This window comes from Perognathus longimembris, chromosome 28 (assembly GCF_023159225.1).
Source record: "Perognathus longimembris pacificus isolate PPM17 chromosome 28, ASM2315922v1, whole genome shotgun sequence".
Taxonomy (NCBI): Eukaryota; Metazoa; Chordata; class Mammalia; order Rodentia; family Heteromyidae; genus Perognathus; species Perognathus longimembris.
Window position 1 is genome coordinate 68261607 of NC_063188.1, and position 11494 is coordinate 68273100.

Below are 11494 nucleotides of genomic sequence, written 5' to 3' on the forward strand. Positions count from 1 at the left end.
CAATGTGCCTGGTATCAATAAAGGCAATTATGTATTCATTTTACTTCTGCCTTCATTTTACTTGCTTGAGTAGATATCTTATATTCTATTGGTGTAGCTTCACGCAAGCAAAGTCTTATTGCAACATTAGGACTACACCCTAAATCTGTCTGTGGGTGGAAACACAATTCTTAAGCAAGTGTTATTGCTTTTATATATTGTTTCATATGCACATAAACTTCTGCCTGGAAGGAGTGGTTGACTGATGAAAAGGTTAAATGAGAAGGTCTAAAATTCTCTTTGTTATCTAAGTTGGCTTCACATATATCCAGACTGCAAAGTTGAAATATAATTCTCTCCCCTCTGAGCGTAAGAATGTTCCCCATCCCTTCATCCTGGGCTCTTCTATGGTCTGAGTTGGTTCACTGGAAGTTTTTGTCTCAAGTAACAGGAAGCAGTTGCTTGGCAGTGAATACCACTTGTGGCAGGACTGAGAGGTGATTGACTATAGAAATGGCAGATCCTAGTGGGGAGTACCCCACTAGGTTATTATTTTTTCGTAAAGTGACTTTTTCATGAATATCCCCTGCTTTCTTCCACCACACTGTTCCCTGTGTATACTCCTGCCATAATGACATATTCAAAATAAAGCCCTCACCTGAGCTGAGTAGATATTGGGGCCCAAGTCCCGAGGCTCCAAACCAGTGGCCTAAATTATCCTGTGTGTGCCTGCATGTGTGTGTGTGTCTGTGTGTGTGTGTGTGTGTGTGTGTGTGTGTGTGTGTGTGCCAGTTCTGTGGCTTGATCTTAGGGCCAGGACACTGTCCCAGAGCATTTTTGTCCAAGTCTAGTCCTCTAACACTTAAAACACAGCTCCACATCCATATTTTTGGGTAGTTAATTGGAGATAATAATTTCATGGACTTTCCTCCCCTGGGTGGCTTTGAACCATGATCCTCAGGTCTTAGGTTCCTGATTAGGTAAGGATAAGCCACCAGCACCCTGCCCATTTCTTTAGTAAATATCTGTATTGGTTAAATTTTCCATTGTGGTGACAGATTCCTTCACACAAACAACTTAAGGAAGGAAATATATCTTTTGGTTCACAGTTTCAGAGTTCCCATGGGCTCTTGACTCCATGTTCTTCAGTGAGATATCATGACAGTGGCAACATGTGGCAGATGAACTGCTTCACACCATGGTGGGTGTGTAGGAAGCAAAACTAATGTGGATGAAGGGGCCAGGACAAGGCATAGACCCCAAGGCTATGCTCCAATCAAACTACTTCTTCCTGGCAAATCCCACTTCTTGGATTTCAGCATTTATGAATAATACCATCTTATTATAAATACGACAATTGATTAATCTACTCATTAGACTAGACTTCAGAGAATGTAGCTGGTAACTAAGTCTCCAGTACATGCATCTATGAAGGACATTTCCAAACTTTAACAAAAATTTAATCTCAAGTGCTTTGTTATAGCCACAGAAAATGCAGAGGGGCACTCTCTTTCTAGGTCTCCCTAGCTTTCTTCAGAATGCTATTCTTCAAGTGTCACAATTACTTCAAAAAAGTACAATCATACACACCTTCACTTCTCTGTGCAAACATTCATGGAAATCCATTGGTTCTGTTCCTGTATGCACTCACCAATTACACCTATACCCTCTCAAGAAAACACTAGTTAATCATCCTTTCTTCCATCCTGACATTGGAAAAAAAACACAGCCTTGATCTTTTTTATTTTTTTAAATTTTTATTGTCAAACTGATGTACACAGAGGTTACAGTTCCATATGTTAGGCATTGGATACATTTCTTGTACTGTTTGTTACCTTCTCTTTCATTCCCCTCTCCTTCCTCCACCTTTCCCTTTCCCCCCATGAGTTTTTCAGTTCATTTACACCAAACAGTTTTGCAAGTATTGCTTTTGTACTCGTTTGTCTTTTTACGCTGTGTCTCTCAATTTTGATAATCCCTTTCAATTTCTTAGTTCTAATACCAGTATACACGGTTTCCAGTGTACTCAGATAAGATATACAGATAGTGCAGGTACAACCACAGGAAGGGGATACAAGAGGGTCATCAATAATAGAAGCTATGGTTTCACATCACATGTTGAAAGTAATTACAACAGTGATATAACAGTCCTTTCCATAATATGGTCTTGGAATGGTTAATGTCCTGGAAATTCCTCAAAAGAATATGCTTTGTGGTGAGGGAAGAGAGATGATAGCTCATTTAGGAACTTCACCTACGAACGGGGTTGGCAGCTGTATATCAGGGAATATATCTTCTGAGAACAAGAATAGCAGTACCTTAGTAAATTAAGTACTTCTTGAAATGGATAATGTACTGGAAACTCCTCAAAAGTATCTGGTTGGTGGTGAGGGAAGAGAGATGAAAGCTCATTTAAGAACTACAAGAACATACAGGGTAGGTAATTGTACATCAGTAAATATCTCCTCTGAGAATAAGAATAGCAGCAGCTTAGTAAATTAAGTACTTCTTGGAATGGTTAATGTACTGGAAACTCCTCAACAGAATCTGGTTAGTGGTGAGGGAAGGGAGATGAAAGCTCATTTAGGAACTACACTTACTAATGGGGTTGGCAAATGTATATCAGGGAATATCCCTTCTAGATTAAGAACAGCTGTAGCTTGTTAAGGTAAGTAGTTCGTGGAAAGGTTAATGTACTGGAAACTCCTCAATAGAATCTGCTTTGTGGTGAGGGAAGAGAGATGAAAGCTCATTTAGGAACTCCATGAACATACAGGGTAGGTAACTGTATGTCAGTAAATATCTCCTCTGAGAATAAGAATAGCAGAAGATTAGTAAATTAAGTACTTCTTGGAATGGTTAATGTACTGGAAACTCCTCAAAAGAATCTGCTTGGTGGTGATGGAAGAGAGATGAAAGCTCATTTAGGAACTACACTTAGAAACGGGGTTGGCAGTTGTATATCGGGCAATACCTATTCTGAGAACAAGAATAGCTGTACCTTAGTAAATTAAGTACTACTTGAAATGGTTAATATACTGGAAACTCTTCGAAGGCATCTGGTTGGTGGTGAGGGAAGAGAGATGAGAACTCATTTAGGAACTCCATGAACATGAAGATTAGGTAACGGTATATCAGTAAATATCTCCTCTGAGAATAAGAATAGCAGTAGCTTAGTAAATTAAGTACTTCTTGGAATGGTTAATGAACTCGAAACTCCTCAAAAGAATCTGCTTTTTGGTGAGGGGAGAGAGATGAAAGCTCATTTAAGAACTACATGAACATACAGGGTAGGTAACTGTATATCAGTGAATATCTCTTCTGAGATTAAAAATAGCAGTAGCTTAGTAAATTAAATACTTCTTGGAATGGTTAATGAACTGGAAACTTCTCAAAAGAGTCTGGTTGGTGGTGAGGGAAGAGAGATGAAACCTCATTTAGGCACTACACTTACCAACGAGGTTGGCAGCTGTATGTCAGGGAATATCCCTTCAAGATTAAGAACAGCTGTTCCTTGTTAAGGTAAGTAGTTCGTGGAAAGGTTAATGTACTGGTAACTCATCAATAGAATCTGCTTTGTTGTGAGGGAAGAGAGGTGAAAGCTCACTTAGGAACTACATGAACATACAGGGTAGGTAACTGTATATCAGTAAATATCTCTTCTGAGAATAAGAATGGCAGAAGCTTAGTAAATTAAGTACTTCTTGGAATGGTTAAAGTACTGGAAATTCCTCAAAAGAATCTGGATGGTGGTGAGGGAAGAGAGATGAAAGCTCATTTATTAACTACATGAACATACAGGGTAGGTAACTGTATATCAGTAAATAAATCCTCTGAGAATAAGAATAGCAGTAGGTTAGTAAATTATATACTTCTTGGAATGGTTAAAGTACTGGAAACTCCTCAAAAGAATATGGTTGGTGGCGAGGGAAGCTAGATAAGAGCTCATTTAGGAACTACACTTAGGAAAGGGCTTGGTAGTTGCATATCAGGGAATATCCCTTCTAGATTAAGAACAGCTGTTCCTTGTTTAGGTAAGTAGTTTTGTGGAAAGGTTAATGTACTGGAAACTCCTCAAAAGAATGTGCTCTGTGGTGAGGGAAGGGAGATGAAAGCTCATTTAGGAACTAAATGAACATACAGGGTAGGTAACTGTATATCAGTAAATATCTCCTCTGAAAATAAGAATAGCATTAGCTTAGTAAATTAAGTACTTCTTGGAATGGTTAATGTACTGGAAACTCCTCAAAAGAATCTGGTTGGTGGTGAGGGAAGAGAGATGAAAGCTCATTTAGGAATTACATTTACGAACGTGGTTGGCAGCAGTATATCAGGGAATATCCCTTCTATATTAAGAACAGCTGTTCCTTGTTAAGTTAAGTAGTTCGTGGAAAGGTTAATGTACTGGAAACTCCTCAATAGAATCTGCTTTTTGGTGAAGGAAGAGAGATGAAAGCTCATTTAGGAACTACATGCACATTCATGGTATTTAAGTAAATATCAGAAAAAATTTCCTATGAAAATAAGAATAGCAGTAGCGTAGTAAATTAAGCACTTCTTGGAATGGTTAATGTACTGGAAACTCCTCAAAAGAATCCGGTTTGTTGTGTGGGAATAGAGATGAAAGCTCATTTAGAAACTAAATGATCATACAGGGTAGGTAACTGTATATCAGTAAATATCTCCTCTGAGAATAAGAATAGCAGTAGCTTAGTAAATTAAACACTTCTTGGAATGGTTAATGTACTGGAAACTCCTCAAAAGAATCTGGTGAGTAGTGAGGGAGGAGAGATGAAAGCTCATTTAGGAACTACATGAACACACAGGGTTGGTAACAGTTTATCAGTAAATATCTCCTCTGAGAAAAAGAATAGCAGTAGCTTTGTAAACAAAGTACTTCTTGGAATGGTTAAGGTACTGGAAAATCCTCAAAAGAATCAGTTTGTGGTGATGGAAGAGAGAAGAAAGCTCATTTAGGAACTACAATTACGAACGGGTTTGGCAGCTGTATATCAGGGAATACCTCTTTTGAGAAAAAGAATAGCAGTAGCTTAGTAAATTATGTACTTCTTGGAATGGTCAATGTACTGGAAACTCCGCAAAAGTATCTGGTTGGTGGTGAGGGAAGAGAGATGAAAGCTAATTTAGGAACTACAGGAACATACAGGTTAGGTAACTGTATATCAGTAAATATCTCCTCTGAGAATAAGAATACCAGTAGCTTAGTAAATTAAGTACTTCTTGGAATGGTTATTGTACTGGAAACTCCCCAAAAGAATCTGGTTGGTGGTGTGGGAAGAGAGATCAGAGCTCATTTAGGAACTACATGGAGAGGGTAGGTAACTGTATATCAGTAAACATATCCTCTGAGAATAAGTATAGCAGGAGCTTACTAAATTAAGTACTTCTTGGAATGGTTAATTTACTGGAAACTCCTCAAAAGAATCTGGTTGGTGGTGAGGTAAGAGACATGAAAGCTACTTTAGGAACTACATGAACATACAGGGTAGGTAACTGAATATCAGTAAATATCTCCTCTGAGAATAAGAATAGTAGTAGCTTAGTAAACAAAGTACTTCTTGGAATGGGTAAGGTACTGAAACTCCTCAAAAGAATTGGGTTGGTGGTGATGGAAGAGAGATGAAAAATCATTTAGGAATTACATGATCATACAGGGTTGGTAACTGTATATCAGTAAATATCTCCTCTGAGAATAAGAATAGCAGTAGCTTAGTAAATTAAGTACTTCTTGGAATGGTTAATGTACTGGAAACTCTTCAAAAGAATCTGTTTGGTGGTGAGTGAAGAGAGATGAAAGCTCATTTAGGAACTACACTTACGAACGGGGTTGGCAGCAGCATATCAGGGAATATCCCTTCTAGATTAAGAACGGCTGTTCCTAGTGAAGGTAAGTATTTTGTGGAAAGGTTTTGTACTGGAAACTACTCAAAAGAACCTGGTTGGTGGTGAAGGAAGAGAGATTAAAGCACATTTAGGAACTACACTTAGTAACGGGGTTGGCAGCTGTATATCAAGGAATATTTTGTGTGAGAACAAGAATAGCAGTAGATTAGTAAATTAAGTACTGCTTGGAATGGTTAAAGTACTGGAAACTCCTCAAAAGAATCTGATTGGTGGTGAGGGAAGAGAGATGAAAGCTAATTTATGAACTACATGAACATACACTGTAGGTAACTGTATATCAGTAAATATCTCCTCTGAGAATAAGAATAGCAGTAGCTTAGTAAATTAAGTACGTCTTGGAATGGTTAATTCACTGGAAAAACCTCAAAAGATACTGGTTGGTGGTGAGGGAAGAGAGATGAACGCTCATGTAGGAAATACTCTTACGAACGGGGTTGGCAGCTGTATATCAGGGAATATTTCTTCTAGATAAAAAACAGCTGCTGCATGTTAACGTAAGTAATTCTTGGTAAGGTTAATGTACTGGAAACCCCTAAATAGAATCTGCTTTGTGTTGAGGGACTAGAGATGAAAGTTAATTTAGGAAATACACTTAACAACGGGGTTGGCAGCTGTATATCAGAGAATATCCCTTCTAGATTAAGAAGAGCTGTTACCTGTTAAGGAGAGTAGTTGTTGGAAGTGTTAATGTTCTAGAAACTCCTCAATAGAATCTGCTTTGTGGTGAGGGAGGAGAGATGAAAGCTCATTTAAGATATTGATGTACATACACGGTAGGTAACTGTATATCAGTAAATATCTACTCTGAGAATAAGGCTAGCAGAAGCTTAGTAAATTAAGTACTCCTTGGATTGGTTAATGTACTGGAAACTCCTCAAAAGAGTCTTGTTCGTGCTGAAGGATGAGAGATGAAATCTCATTTAGGAACTACATGAACATACAGGGTAGGTAACACTATATTAGTAACTATATCCTCTGAGAATAAGGATAACAGTAGCTTAGTAAATTAAGTACTTCTTAGAATGGTTAATGTACTGGAAACTCCTGAAAGGAATCTGGTTGATGGTGAGGGAAGAGAGATGAAAGTTCTTTTAGCAACTACATGAACATACAGGGTAGGTAACAGTATATCAGTAAATATCACATCTGAGAATATGAATAGAAGTAGCTTATTAAATTAAGTACTCCTTGTATCTGTTAATGTACTGGAAACTACTCAAAACAATCTGGTTGGTGGTGAGGGAAGAGAGATGAAAGCTCATTTAGGAACTGCACTTACGAACGGGGTTGGCAGCTGTATATCAGTGAATATCCCTTCTGGATTAAGAACAGCTGCTCCTTGTTAAGGTAAGTAGTTCATGGAAAGGTTAATGTCCTGGGACCTCCTCAATAGAATCTTTGTGGTAAGGGAAGAGAGATGAAAGCTCTTTTAGGAACTACATGAATATACAGGTTAGGTAAATGTATATCAGAAAAATATCTCCTCTGATAATAAGAATAGCAGTAGCTTAATAAATTAAGTACTTCTTGGAATGGTAAATGTACTGGAAACTCCTCAAAAGGTTCTGGTTGGTGGTGAAGGAAGAGAGATGAAAGCTACTTTAGGAAATACATGAGCATACAGGGTAAGTAACTATATATCAGTAAATATCTACTCTGAGAATAAGAATAGCAGTAGCTTAATAAATTAAGTACTTCTTGGAATGGTAAATATACTGGAAACTCCTCAAAAGAATCTGGTTGGTGGTGAGGGAAGAGAGACGAAAGCTCATTTAGGAACTACATTTAAGAACGGGGTTGGCAGCTTTGTATCAGGGAATTTCCCTTCTAGATTAAGAACAGCTGTTCCTTCTTAAGGTAAATACTTCTTGGAAAGGTTAATGTACTGAAAACTCCTCAATAGAATCTGTTTTGTGGTGGGGAAGAGAGATGAATCTCATTTAGGAACTACACTTACGAACGGGATTGGCAGCTGTATAATGGTGAATTTCCATTCTAGATTAAGAAAAGCTGTTCCTTGTTAAGGGAAATATTTCTTGGAAAGGTTAATGTATTGGAAACTTCTCAATAGAATCTGCTCCGTGGTGAGGGAAGTTCATGAAACTCATTTAGGAACTACATGAACATACAGGGTAGGTAACTGTATATCAGTAAATATCTCCTCTGAGAATAAGAAGAGCAGTAGTTTAGTAAACAAAGTATTTCTTGGAATGGCTAAGGTACTTGAAATTTCTCAAAAAATCGGGTTAGTGGTGATGGAAGAGAGATGGAAGCTCATTTAGTAACTACAATTACGAACAGGCTTGGCAGCTGTATATCAGGGAATATCTCTTCTGAGAACAAGAATAGTAATAACTTAGTAAATTAAGTACTTCTTCGAATGATCAATGTACTGGAAACTCCTCAAAAGTATCTGGTTGGTGGTGAGGGAAGAGAGATGAAAGCTAATTTTGGAACTACAGGAACATACAGGGTAGGTAACTGTATATCATTAAATATCTCGTCTGAAAATAAGATTAGCAGGAGCTTAGTAAATTAAGTATTTCTTAGAATGGTTAATGTACTGGAAACTCCTCGAAATAATTTGGTTGGTGGTGAGGAAAGAGAGATGAAAGCTCATTTAAGAACTACACGTACGAACGAGCTTGGCAGCTGTATATCAGGAAATATCCCTTCTGAGAACCAGAATAGCAGTAGTTAGTAAATTAAGTACATGTTGGAATGGTTAATGTACTGGAAACAACTCAAAAGAATCTGGTTGGTGGTGAGGGAAGAGTGAGGAAAGCTAATTTAGGAACTACAGGAACATACAGTGTAGGTAAACTATATATCAGTAAATATCTCCTCTGAGAATAAGAATAGCAGTAACTTAGTAAATTAAGTACTTCTTGGAATAGTTAATGTACTGGAAAATCCTTAAAAGAATCTGGTTGGTGGTGAGGGAACAGAGAAGAGAGCTCATTTAGGAACTACGTGAATATACAGGGTAGGTAACAGTATATCAGTAAATATCTCCTCTGAGAATAAGAAAAGCAGTAGCTTAGTAAATTAAGTATTTCTTGGAATGGTCAAAGAACTGGAAAGTCCTCAAAAGTATCTGGTTGGTGGTGAGGGAAAAGATATGAAAGGTAATTTAGGAACTACAGGAACATACAGGGTAGGTAACTGTATATCAGTAAATATCTCCTCTGAGAATAAGAGTAGCAGTAGCTTAGTAAATTAAGTACTTCATGGAATGGTTAATGTACTGGATACTCCTTAAAAGAATCTGGTTGGTGGTAAGGGAAGAGAGATAAGAGCTCATTTAGGAACTACATGAACATATACGGTAGGTAAATGTATATCAGTAAAAATCTCCTCTGAGAATAAGAATAGCAGTAGCTTCCTAAATTAAGTACTTCTTGGAATGGTTAATGTACTGGAAACTCCTCAAAAGAATCTGGTTCGTGGTGAAGGAAGGGAGATGAAAACTACTTTAGGAACTACATGAACATACAGGGTAGGTAACTGTATATCAGTAAATATCTCCTCTGAGAATAATAACAGCAGTAGCTTAGTAAATTAAGTACTTCTTTTAAAGGTTAATGTACTGGAAACTCCACAAAAGAATCTGGTAGGTGGTGAGGGAAGAGAGATGAAATCTAATTTAGGAACTACACTTAGGAACGGCATTGGCAGCTGTATATCAGAGAATATCCGTTCTAGATTAATGACAGCTGTTCCTTGTTAAGGTAAGAAGTTCGTGGAAAGGTTAATGTACTGGAAACTCCTCAATAGAACCTCCTTTGTGTTGAGGGAAGAGAGATGAAAGCTCCTTTATGAACTACATGAACATACAGGTTAGCTAACTGTATATCAGAGAAATATCTCCTCTGAGAATCAGAATAGCAATAGCTTAGTAAATTAAGTACTTCATGGAATGATTAATGTACTGGAAACTCCTCAAAAGGTTCTGGTTGGAGGTGAGGGAAGAGAGATGAAAGCTACTTTAGGGACTAAATGAACATACAGGGTAGCTAACTGTATATCGGTAAATATCTCCTCTGAGAATAAGAATAGCAGTAGCTTAATAAATTAAGTACTTCTTGGAATGGTTAAGGTACTGCAAACTCCTCAAACGAATCGGGTAGGTGTTGATGGAAGAGAGATGAAAGCTCATTTAGGAATTACATGAACATACAGGGTAGGTACCTGTATATCAGTAAATTTCTCCTCTTAGAATAAGAATACGAATGAGCTTGGCACCTGTATATCAGGAAATATCTCTTCTCAGAACAAGAATAGCAGTACCTTAGTAAATTAAGTACTTCTTAGAATGGTTAATGTACTGGAAACAACTCAAAAGTATCTAGTTGGTGGTGAGGGAAGAGAGACGAAAGCTCATTCAGGAACTACATTTACGAACGGGGTTGGCAGCTGTATATCAGGGAATTTCCCTTCTAGATTAAGAACAGCTGTTCCTTGTTAAGGTAAGTACTTCGTGGAGAGGTTAATGTACTGGAAATTCCTCTACAAAATCTGTTTTGTGGTGAGGGAAGAGAGATGAAAGCTCATTTAGGAACTACACTTACGAACGGGGTTGGCAGCTGTGTATCAGGGAATTTCCCTCCTAGATTAAGAAAAGCTATTCCTCCTTAAGGTAAGTACTTCTTGGAAAGGTTAATGTACTGGAAACTTCTCAATAGAATCTGCTCCGTGGTGAGGAAAGTTGATGAATAGCAAAAATAATCCTAAGCAGAAAGAACAGTGCTGGAGGAATTATAATATCCAACTACAAGTTGTACTATAAAGCTATAGTAATAAAAAAAAGGTTGGTATTGGCACAAGAACAGGCCTGAAGATCAATGGAACAGAATTGAAGACCCAGAAGTGAACCCACAGAGCTATGCCTACTTAATCTTTGATAAAGGAGCTAACAAAATAGTCTGGAAGAAAGATATCCTCTTTAACAAATGGTGCTAGCAAAACTGGTTCAACACATGCACCAACCTGAAATGAGATCCTTATATGTCACCCTGCACCAAAATCAATTCTAAATGGATCAAAGACCTCAAAATTAAAACGCATACCCAGAAAACACTAAAGGAAGGAGTAGGAGAAACACTTTGGCTCCTTAGCACAGGATGAAACTTCCTTAACAAAGACCCAGAAATACTACAATTCAAAGAAAGGATGGACAAATGGGACCGGATCAAACTGCAGAGCTTCTGCACGGCAAAGGACATTGCACTCAAGATAAAGAGAAAGCCCACAGACTGGGAGAAGATCTTTACCGGACATTCAACAGACAAAGGCCTCATCTCTAAAATATATGCAGAACTAAAAAAATTACCTTCTTCCAAAACAAAACCGCAAAGAACCAATAGCCCCCTCATCAAGTGGACTAAAGACTTACAAAGAAACTTCTCTGATGAGGAAATGAGAATGGCCATTGGACATATGAAAAAATGCTCTACATCACTGGCCATAAAGGAAATGCAAATCAAAACAACATTGAGATTCCATCTCACCCCAGCAAGAATGTCATATATCAAGAAAACTAACAGTAACAATTGTTGGAGGGGATGTGGCAAAAAGGGAACCCTACTTC